Raw genomic sequence first — 11,785 nt, 5'->3', positions numbered from 1 at the left:
ATAATTTTCATTTCCAAAATATCTTTTCTTAGTCTTCTCTCTCTAAAAAGCTTCCAGATCTTCCATCCGCTGCATCTACAGCTCAACAAGAAAAAATACTTCTCAAAATAAGCTGATTTTTAAGCTTGGCTAAACAGGCTAATGTCTTCGTTTCTTACTTTTTTTAAACCAAAAAATGTCAAAAGCATCTAAGTTTCAGTGTTGAAACAGGCTAATATCATACTCGAAAATTACATAGGGAAGGATATAACCTAGCCCCCAGAAACAATTTTGAAAATGGTAAAAACCATTACTGTACATGATGATAGGAAGAAAGCCTATCTAGGCCTAATTTTATATACCTCTGTGAGGATGTCAGTTCAACTCTCAAAAAAAGGTTAATTATAGTTCTCGACAAAACTATAAGTAATTTTGAAATTCAACCTATATTCCAAGTAAAATGACCCTCCTTTGGTCTAATTTTGAAATTACATTAAAATTTGATCTCCTGGTTACATGACAATAATTTTACCAGTTACGTCAAGGCTCCTAACTTGGGAGTTCAGATCTCATCAACAAATACAGTAGACGCATAATCTAGGATTAAACATATACAATAGAGGATCTAAACCTGAGATTTTTATATTTTAATTTTGGGAATTGCTGGGAAAAGGAGATGCAATGTAATCAAAATTAAAAATCCAAAATTCCACACAAGAGATTTCAGAACTTGTACTTCTCTTGAGAGAAGTGAATTCAAAATTTTATATATGTATTATCCTATTTACGCAATATAACTTTCTGACAAAGTTTGTATTTGGCTATGCCACTAGGCACAATTTCATCTTCAGCACCTTGCCACAGTGAACAGAGGCTTTATTGTTAGTTAAATGATTAACAAATTAGAATTTACAAAACCAGAAATCAGGTCTTGATGGAGAGACTCAAACTCCCCTTGCTGTATAACATATGCCTGCATATAAATATAGTCAGCAAACTAAAGCAACATCAAATTATGATACCTGAGAATGGAAATAAACAAGGGCAATCTTGCTCAATGTGCACAAAGAGTCACCAAACACATGCTCTAATGTTTTCAAAAGTGCTTTGCAAATTGATTAGCCAACCACAAACTACTAATTTCTAAAAGTATATTTTTCGAAAAGCATTTCCCAAAATAAGGAGATCTAGATGCCTGGCCAAACATGCTATGATATATCTTTTAATTACAATAATTGTATAACTACCACCAATAGTGGTTGAGATTTTTATATAAACTTTGAATATAAAATTGCCTAGTTATTACCAATAGAGAGTGGTAATTAGATGAAAATGACATTCCTGCTACCAAATATTATCTCCCTCTACATAAGGTACATGTTTTTTAAAATCATTATAATGTGTTACTTTCATTATTAACTTGTTGGAGTATCAAGAAAAATTTTAGAATTTGAAAAGTATTATCTAGTTAGATTACCCCAAAAGCAATCAAAATATTAAAATACCAAAAAGATCCAGTTTAAATACAAACTTTTCTCATATTTCAAGTAACTATAGGTCTACGCGGTGAGAGCCAGAATTAAATTGATATTTTCATTGCAATACACTTTCTTACTTTGTGGATAATCAATACCTTTTCAGTATAGTACACTTTTCTACTTTCTATAACTATCATCACCTATTAAATATTAATTTCTTGTCAATTTTCAAAAATTATGTTTTCACTTGATACTCCTACAAGTTAATAATGAAAGTTATTTACATTATAAAGATTGGGGAATAAAAAGGACGCAACATGGACCAAAATGTGGGGGAAGATAAAGTACCGATAATTGGGTACTTGATAGTAGAAATGTCACTTTTATCTAACTACCTCCACCTATGGATATTAGCTAGACAATTATTTTATTTCAAAATACATCAGGATTGATCCTTCCATTATCTCACAAGCTGAACGTCGACCCAAGCTACACTCTATAAAAAAAAAAAAAAAAAAAGTAGATGGCTACCACTGTACCACACAGAATCAAATTAAAGCGTTAGAGGGACTCCACGACATGTTCAACATGTTTGAAGTCCAAATTGTGGAGTTAAAATGGAGGAAGACACGAAACAACACTCAACAGCTCGAAAGAGAATCCTTACAAGCAGTGGCGAAGCCAGGATCACTGCTAAGGGAGTTCAAAAAAAAAAAAAGATTGTAGCTAGTAGGAATTGAACCTATGACCTTACAAAAGTTTTGAATCTCTTGACCACTAAGCCACACTTTTGAGTTGTATCGAAAGGATTCAAAACTTAATATATAGAGGTAAAAACAGATTTTGCATTATATGTACAGTGTAATTTTTCGGCGAAGGGGGTTCGGAACCCCCTTCCAGCCCCCTAAATCCGCCCATGCTTACAAGTTGCACGATAAGCCTTGTATAGAAGCAGGGCGGAGAGTATTGGCGACGGGTTCGGACGAACCCAATAACTTTTGCTTAAATGATATATATATATATATATACACACTTCATGACATCTCCTGATGATGCTTACTTTAATACTTTCGAGCAATCTTGGTGTTTATGTTCTTTCATGTACCAACTGCATGATAGTATTGGATGGCCGAGTGCCCCATGTCATACACCCTTTAAGCAACGTGTTTCTTTACTAAAAAGCTATTTATAAAAAATAAGGGGATTTTATTTGAAAGCAACAAAAATATGACACTGGAATGGTGTAGATCGCCTTAACCGAAAAACTTGTTTATTGAAAAAGTAAAATCCCTTTTGAAATACCAAAATGAGTCCCTTACTTGGTAAGGGACGAAATATCCGGATTAAGCAGATTTAGTTGGCTGGAGGAAGATGTTAAGCATTGGGGTATACATGGACCGGATTGGTTTGATTTTTATCAAAACCAAACCAAACCAACTATATCGGTTTAGATTGGTTCGGTTTTGTTGGGTTTTTCGGATTTTCGGGTTTTTTGTTACATGAATATTATTTCAATCTTACTTTGTTAAAATTATAGAGAAAGCTTTGATAAGTGAATATATGTTTAGTAAATATGGAAAAAAATTTACAAACATATGATCTATTAAAATATTCTAATGGGTGAATTTTTTTAGTAACACATGATAGTTATTTTCTTAGTCGTCTAACAATAATCTTTCGTTAATTTACGTTTCAAGGTTAATACATGAGAGGATCCCAAATATTTCTACATTTTCAAAAAAAAATCATTATAAAGTCTTAAAAATATAAATAAAATTTATATATTTATAGTTGGTTTGGTTCGGGTTTTTTTACTCACTACCAAACCAAGTCAAACCAAACCTAACCGGGTTTTTTAATCGATTTGGTTTGATTTTTCGGTTTGGTGCGATTTTCCGATTCGGTTTGAACACCCCTAGTTAAGCACCCCAAGTCTTGTGTTGAGACAGGATCATTTGCATCGACTCATATCGACGTAAGTAGAGACAGAATAAATGAAATTTGGACATGCAAGCACACTGACATGAGGTTCAAAATATTTGTTACAACCCCTAAGCAAAATGAAAGAAAAAGAAAATTCTAATCTATCTTGTCTACCCTATTCTATGCTTTCCCTAACATCCACATATCTAGTCCACTAATGGCCTCCAATTCAACGGGGCTTTTGCATCTATACCTAGTTTTTGGTCACAACTGAACCTATACCCACTTTGTAAAAAAATTTGCAAGCATACCCACTTTACGATCAATTTCAGACTTATCGAGTCTGAAGTTAAAAAAAATTAGTTTGAAGTGAAAAAATTGCACTTCAAATGCACTTAAGGCCAAATAGGTCTGAAGTGCAACCAATGGTGTCATGCACTTAAGGCTAATAAGTCTGAAGTGAAAAATTGCATTTTAGATGCACTTAAGGCTAATAAGTCTGAAGTGAAAAATTGCATTTTAGATGCACTTAAGGCCAATAAGTCTGAAGTGAAAAATTGCACTTCAGATGCACTTAATGCCAAAAAATCTGAAGTGCAACAAACATTTTCATTCATTTAAGGCTAATAAGTCTGAAGTGATTTGCACTTCAGATGCACTTAAGGCCAATAAGTTGAACTCCTTTTTTGGCCTCCCTCACCTATGAAACTCGGCAAAGCTGCCTGCCTTTCTTTCAATGCTTTAAGATGGAAGTAGGTCGAGTATAGGGCTTTCTCGATCTCCGTCCAGACGGACTTGATTGCTTATTTCATTCCATCTCTGCTCCTGGAAACAAATCAAGATCAAGGAAATAGGTCTGAAGTGTATCCAATGTCTAATGCACTTAAGGCCAAGAAGTCTGAAGTGAAAAATTGGACTTCAGATGCACTTAAGGCCAAAAGGTCTGAAGTACACAACGTTTTGCTACACTTAAGGCCAATAAATCTGAAGTGAAAAATTGCATTTCATATGCACTTGCCAATGGTCTGAAGTGCAACAAATGTTTTGCTACACTTAAGGCAAATAAGTCTAAAGTGAAAAATTGTACTTCAGATGCACTTAAGACCAAAAGGTTTGAAGTGCAACCAACGTTTTTATATACTTAAGGCGAAATAGACCTGAAGTGCAAACCAGAAAGAGATATTTGTTCTTCGAATTATAACAATCCAATATACGATTTAATACCTAAATCTACTCCAAATGAGCTCAAATTTGAAACATAACCTCCAAATATCATCAGGAACAAACCCCAATCATCAATTTGTCAAAACAACAATAAATTTAATGAACCCATTTTGCAATTAAGAAAAAGAAGAAGAAATCCTAAGCAATAGTAAAAAATAAAGCGTCATACAAGCTCACCAATATTGTAAAACATCATAAACTACATTAAAATATGTTCACAACCACCATATAAAATCATTGTCAAATAGAAGCCTGAAGTTGTTTAAAAAATGAGTATAAGTTAAAAAAAAAAATTAAAAGTGGGCATAAGTTAAATGGGGACAACCAAATTGGACGCCCCGTGCAATTTTTACCCAATTCAAAGATACTTCGGGGCATTTTCGCGGGACAATGTACATGAGATTTCGAAAGGAGGCACACAATCAATCCAATGGCCCCTGAGTTTACCTACTCAATCTGTTGTAGATCTAGACATGTCCCTAACGACCCAAGTAAATAAAAGGGATTGTTGCACAAATAGCCGTTCAAATTTACTGTATATTTTTTCTAGTCGGTATACATAGATTATACATTATTTATATACAATTATACACATATTATACATAAATTATATATTTACGGGCTATTTTTAGTTTAAGAGATTAGATGGGCAGCTATTTGGGTTAATTCTTCTAAATAAAAACATGAAATTATACACTATATGAAACTATATTATCCTCCCGACTCAAATTTTACTATAATTACATTTTATATACCTAATTACCATTTAGTACATTTTAAGGGAATTAATGATAATAATTAGTGTCCTAAAATAACTCTAACATATCTTCCACTCACCCCATGTTTCTCTCTCCACATCCCACCCCTTCCCCACGTATCTTGCACTCACCCACGATTCCACCATTGACGACTATTATAAAGCTTTGAAGCTTTGATTTGAATTTGGGTTTTCAAAAAACATTATTTGTTTGAATTGGGTGTTGTTGCAAAAAATTGAGAATTCTCTCTACGTCTCTCTCTATCTCTCCATCCCTAGTTCCAGTAATGTAAATCAAAGGAAAGGAGAGCAGCAATTCCGCCATTGACAACCATTAAAAAGCTTTGAAGCTTTGAATTCGAATTTAAATTTTCAAAAATCATTATTTGTTTGGATTGGGTGTTGTTGCAAACAATTGGGAATATTGTTTGGAGTTTATATATCAATTTTGAGGGTGTTTTGGTGAAGATTACACTTGATTTTGGCTCAATGTCAGATTGAAACTCGAAGAAGAAAAAGAAAAAGAAGACATGACATACGTTATACTTACGAAATTGTAGTAGACGTGTAGTAAAATTGTAGAAAAATTATATTATGTTGTTTATATATATATTTTTATTTAAATATTATATGAAAGTTTAACAATATTGCATAAAAATTGTATTTAAGTTGTATGATATTGTAGTTGTATATAACTGGGTAGAAATAATGTCGTTGTATATAATTGAGTTGAAATAATGTATGAACATTGTAAATAAGTTGTATAATATATAATTAGTTGTATGAAATTTATTTTTACTATGTATAAATCAGATACAAAATATATAAAAAACATATTGTATAAAAATATATAAAAATTATATTTAAATTGTATAATATTATAGTTATATTTAACTAGTTAGAAATAATATATGAAAGTTGTAGATAAGTGTCGCAGCAAAGTCAGTATATAGACCAAGTAACCAACAAAAAAAAGTTAAAAAAATAAGAATTGCGTGATAGACAGTTCATGGAGTATACCAGGCCACATAAAAATATCTTTCGTTTATATTATTAGAGGAACCATTTGGGAATATCAAAGAGGAAATTATAGAAAATTTCCAGCTTGAGAGTGATGGGGTTTCTGAAACGAGCAAAGAATTACACGAAATTGGGGAACTAAAAGAGGAACAAGGATTCATGGGTTCTGATTGAAGCAGCAACATTGATATTTGGAGACGTTAAAAACGAAAAATCCAAATCCGAATGGGAGAGAGAGACAGAGAGAAAAGGCTTCAAATTTGAAAATTCTGAAAACCGTAGAGAGAAAACGGAGGATGAAGACAACGATGTTTATTGTACCACTTGTGAACAATTTAGCTGCTTGGAAAGTTGTAGATAGGATGGTATATATTTTGTAACTAAAATGTGTTTAGGTCGGGTAAATATCAAAACATGGACATTTTTCGTAATAAGATTTCAAATAATGTATAAGAATGAAAAAATCCCTAAAAACATGGATGAAATTATCAAAAAGATCATTAGGCCTAATTCCCTTTAACCTGTCTAAATTGCACGGGGCGCCCTATTTGGTCGCCCCCATTTAACTTATACCAATTTTTTTTAAAACTTTTAACTTGTACCCACTTTTTAAATAACTTCAGCCCCCTTTCTCCTCCTCATTGCTTTGCAACTCTCTCAAATCATATACAGGAGAATCTCAGCTAAGAACCTTAGGACGTTCTTCCCATGCAGTGATACTATATAAATGAACACTTTCTTCCTGGTCTCTCGATTACTAACAAAGGAATTGACAGATTCAAACAAAAATTAAAGAAATGCTAGATTAATGAGGATTCATGTCTTTATCATTGCCCAAGGGGCTTCTTTATCTTCATAAAGGATAAATATTATCCATAGAGATCTGGAGGCGAATAACAATATTCTTCTAGACGGTAATGAACCTCAAATATCAAATTTTGGATTGTCGCATGTTTTTGGTGGCAAAGATTCAGAAGCTAAGACAAATCGAGTTGTTGGAACTTAATAATCATGCATGCAACCTTCCTAAGCACAAATAATTCTTCCAGCACAAAAACTCGCCAGTTACAAACAAAAACTTCAGCTATAGAGCTGAAGTTCGACAGTTACAAAACAAAAACTTCAGCTCTAGAGCTTAAGCTTACAAACAAAAACTTCAACTCTAGAGCTGAACTTCAGGCCCGGCTACTAGAATGCTGAAGTTTTGCGTGATTGTCTTTGCTACTTCAGCCCCGTATGTTGAAGTTATGCGAAAAAGCGGGTATGCTTGCAATTTTTTTTGCAAAGCGGGTGACACAAAAAGCGGGTATAAATACAAATGCCCCCTCTAACCTAACCCCAAACCTCTTGTGCACATTTAATATCAGTTAAACCAAGCCCAAACTCTTTTGTGCATATCTAATAACTCAGGGCCCAATTTATTCCATTCAGCTAATGGTCCACTTGCCTTTTAATTAGTGAAATTGCTTAAGCAACAGATTATCTATCCAAATTGAACAACTAATAATCAAAAGACTAGTTACTAAAACCAAATGCATTCCATCGGATAATCAAACATTAAGGAACTTCAGATTATTCACAAAGCATCACATATAATCACTTCATCTGAACAACAAGTAAAATCATACAAGCAACAGGAACCTATTAAAACAAAAAAGAGAGGTTGAGAAATGGACCTTTAATAGAGAATTCCATCAAAAATTAGACGAAACGGCCTCTGGCAGGAGCTTCGATGGGCAGCCTCGTTAGCTAGATTTGCCCTTCCGTTTAGATCTGAGTAGTGATGGATAGTTACACTGTGTGTGTGTGTGGTGGAGTGTAATTGGTAAATGTCAATTGTACAGTGGAGGTGGCGAGAATGTGAGGTGTGAGTGCAACGTGTAACTGTAAAGGTGCATGTGTGTGAATTGAGTTGTTGCCAAGTTATTCAGAAGAGAGGAGTCCGTTTGGACGTGAGAATTTCCGAACTTTATTTATTTTTTTCGAAATTATTGTTTGACCATAAAATTTTTAATATTCACACATGAATTTTAGAAAACTCTAAAAAATTATTTTTTAAAAATTTCACTAAGATCATTCACAAAACTTCAAAATAACCAAAATTATATTCATATCCAAATACAACTCTAATTTTTAAATATCATTTTCATTTGAAAAAAATTTTCACTACGTTTTGAAATTTTACCATTCTTATGTCCAAAATCCCACAGTGTCCTACCATGTGTCAAAATTTTATTGGCTCTTTTTCTTTTTTCTTTTGATTTTCTTTTTCTTTCTTTTTAGAAATAAAATTAAGAAATAGGAAATATAATACTACTACTAATTTACATGTTACATATTCTATATTTCCTGCAACACATTGGAGTCAAGAGTTCGTTGGATGGACATGAGAATTTGTGAGATTCCAGTCACTCCTTCCAATTTTTAGTAATGACACATATATGAGAGTATAAGAATGGATGAATTGTATATAATTTAAAATTAAGTTAATTAGATTGTATTTTAGTCGGCCAATTTTCCCGCAAGCAATTAATGTACTCCCTCTGTTTTAATTTATGTGAACCTGTTTGACTGAGCACGGAGTTTAAGAAAAAAATAAAGATTTTTAGAATTTGTGGTCCTAAACAAGTTCAAAGGGCCCCAGAGTATTTGTGTGGTTATAAAAGCTTCTCATTAAGGGTAAAGTTGTAAGTTTAAGCTAAATTGTTACCAAATTTAGAAAGGGTTCATTCTTTTTGGAATGGACCAAAAAGAAAATAGGTTCACATAAATTGGAACAGAGCGAGTAATAGATAACTAAGCAATAAATAAAGAACTAAAACTAAATGAGACATAGTAATTTTATATTGGTTCGAGTACTGATGTGATACCTACAATCAATTTTCTTGGGTTACTAGAATTCTCTTACATCTTCAATAGAATTGTGTTACAACTTGGTTTTGTGACTTTCCTTTGTTCACTACCACCGTGTTATAACTGTTGAACTTTTCTGCTTCAACTACAAGTGATGACTCAACCTCTCAATTGTTTTCTTTTTCTCTTTATATTTTTATGATACTAGTAAACTCAAGAATACAGTGTTTAATTAAGAACTAAAAATATGAAAACCTTGATAAAGTTACAGAAATGTCTTCAAGTTTTTTTATCTCTTTATATAGGAGTTGATATTTGACCGTGTTGATCTTCTTATTTTGTGTAACGACCCGACTGGTAGGTTTGAGAGTTGTAGCCCCATTCCCCCATTTACTGCTCCTTTTGCGCTTTATAGCTGTTATATGACTTACCGGGTTAGTCAGTTTGGGCCCGGAGAGATTTCGGAATGAATTGAGACATTAGTCTCATAATGGAAAGCTTAAGTTGAAATGGTTGACCGATTGTTGACTTATATGTAAATAACTCCAAATGAAGTTTTGATGGTTCCATTAACTTCGTTAGGTGATTCTGGAGTTAGGAGCATATCCGGATTGTGATTTGGATGTCCGTAATGGAATTAGGATTGAAATGGCAAAAGTTGAATTTTTGGGAAGTTTGACCGGGATGAACTTTTTTATATCGGGGTTGGATTCCGATTCTGGAAGTTGGAGTAGGTCCGTGGTGTTAATTATGACTTGTGTGCAAAATTTGAGGTCATTCGGATGTGATTTGAAAGGTTTCGGCATCATTTATAGAAGTTGAATTTTCTTAGTTTAAATAGACTTGAATTGGGGTGTGATTCGTGTTTTTAATATTGTTTGACGTTATTTGAAGGCTCGACTAAGTTCATAGGATGTTTTAAGACTTGTTGGTATATTTGGTTGAGGTCCCGGGGGCCTCGGGTTGATTATGCGTGGTTAACGGATCAAGAGTTGAATTGGAGAAGTTGCTGCAGTTGAGGACTGCTGGTGTAATCGCACCTGCGGAGCCTCGGTCGCAGGTGCGGAGTGAGGTCTGCAGATGCAGAGTTTGAAGGGAAGTGAGTAGGTGGTCGCAGGTTGAAGGCTTTCCTGCACCTGCGTGACCGCAGATGCGGCAGAAGGACCGTAGAAGCGGAATAGTGCAGTGGAGCTGCGCTCCGCAGAAGCAGAGGGTTTTGCGTCGCTCCTGCGAAGCCGCAAAAGCGGCTAAGTTGGCCACAGAAGCAAGATTGCTAGGCAGACTATTTAAAAACGTGGGTTCCAAGATTTTTTACCATTTCTAACATTTTGAGCTCGGGGTTTGGCGATTCTTGAGAGGATTTTCGAGGGAATTCTTGAGGTAAGCTCTGTGTACTCGTTTTTAATCAATAATCTTGTTTCCCCATCAATTTTCCCACCTAGATTATGTGGTTTTGAGGTGAAATTGAGGGGTTGGAGGCTAAGGATTTAGAGAGTTGATTTTGGGGATTTGAGTGGCGATTTAGTGTCGGATTTTGATGAATGTGGTATGGTTAGACTCGTGGTTGAATGGGCTTACGGGTTTTGTGACTTTTGTTGGATCTCGAGACGTGGTCCCGGTGGCCGTCTTTGAGCCAATTTTGGATTATTGATTTATAATATCCTATTTTCTTGTGGAATTGATTCCTTTAGCCCATATTGATTATATCGTATTGTTTATGGTTAGATTCGAGACATTTAGAGGCCAATTCGCGAGACAAAGGTGTGTTGGAGTAGAGATTGGCACGTATTGAGATAAGTAACAGTTATAAATCTGGTTCTGAGGGTATGAAACCCTAGATTATGTGTTATGTGATTGGCTTGGAAGTGACGCACATGCTTGTTGACGGGCGTGTGAGCGTGCACCGTAGGAATTATGACTTGGTCTATTCCGTGGAAATGGAAAGCTGAATAACTTGTTAGCTATATGCTCTCAATGTGTTATCGAAATTTGACTGTAAATCATTTTAGAAATCATGTTTAGGCTATGTGTTGTACTGTTGGGACCCATAGAGGCCGTGTTACATGTTGAATTACATGCTAATTGATATTTGTACTCAGTCTAAGTTTTACTCGTATATCATATCTTAGTCTCTATTATTTCCTTGTTGATACATCATATCATTGCTGTTTGGGCTGATTTTCATGATTATTGAGAGCCCGAGAGACTGAAGAGGTTGATGACTGAGTGAGGCCGAGGGCCTGATTGTGAGGATATTTATGGGTCGGGTTGCACGCCGCAACATGTTTTATTAATTTATGCAATGATTGGCTTGATATAGCGCTTGGGCTGAAGGAGCCCCTTTGGAGTCTGTAAACCCCCCAGTAAGCGTAGGTACCTACAAAGTGCGAGTGCCGAGTGCAGAGCGACTGAGAGGAATGAGTGAATATGAGGAATGAGTGACTGTGGGAAAATGAGTGATTGTGAAGTTGGAGTGAATGGGAGGACTGAGTGATTCGTTGCTTTGAGAGGATGCATTTGATCTCCTTATTGTTGCACTTAGTTTCAATAT

General features: G+C 34.6%; 1 long non-coding RNA gene across 1 annotated transcript; it reads right to left on the bottom strand.

The window, feature by feature from the left end:
• Window positions 1–703: 703 nt before the first annotated feature.
• Window positions 704–8,196, bottom strand: LOC107782789 (uncharacterized). Its single transcript, XR_001647323.2, has 2 exons — window positions 8,058–8,196; window positions 704–952 (listed from the first exon to the last, which is right to left on the bottom strand). It is a non-coding gene; the product is annotated as an uncharacterized LOC107782789 (long non-coding RNA).
• Window positions 8,197–11,785: the final 3,589 nt, after the last annotated feature.

The sequence above is a fragment of the Nicotiana tabacum genome, chromosome 11 (genome assembly GCF_000715075.1).
Source record: "Nicotiana tabacum cultivar K326 chromosome 11, ASM71507v2, whole genome shotgun sequence".
In the NCBI taxonomy this organism is placed as follows: Eukaryota; Viridiplantae; Streptophyta; class Magnoliopsida; order Solanales; family Solanaceae; genus Nicotiana; species Nicotiana tabacum.
The sequence above is the reverse complement of the archived record's forward strand: the minus strand, read 5'-3'. Positions and strand labels throughout refer to the sequence as shown.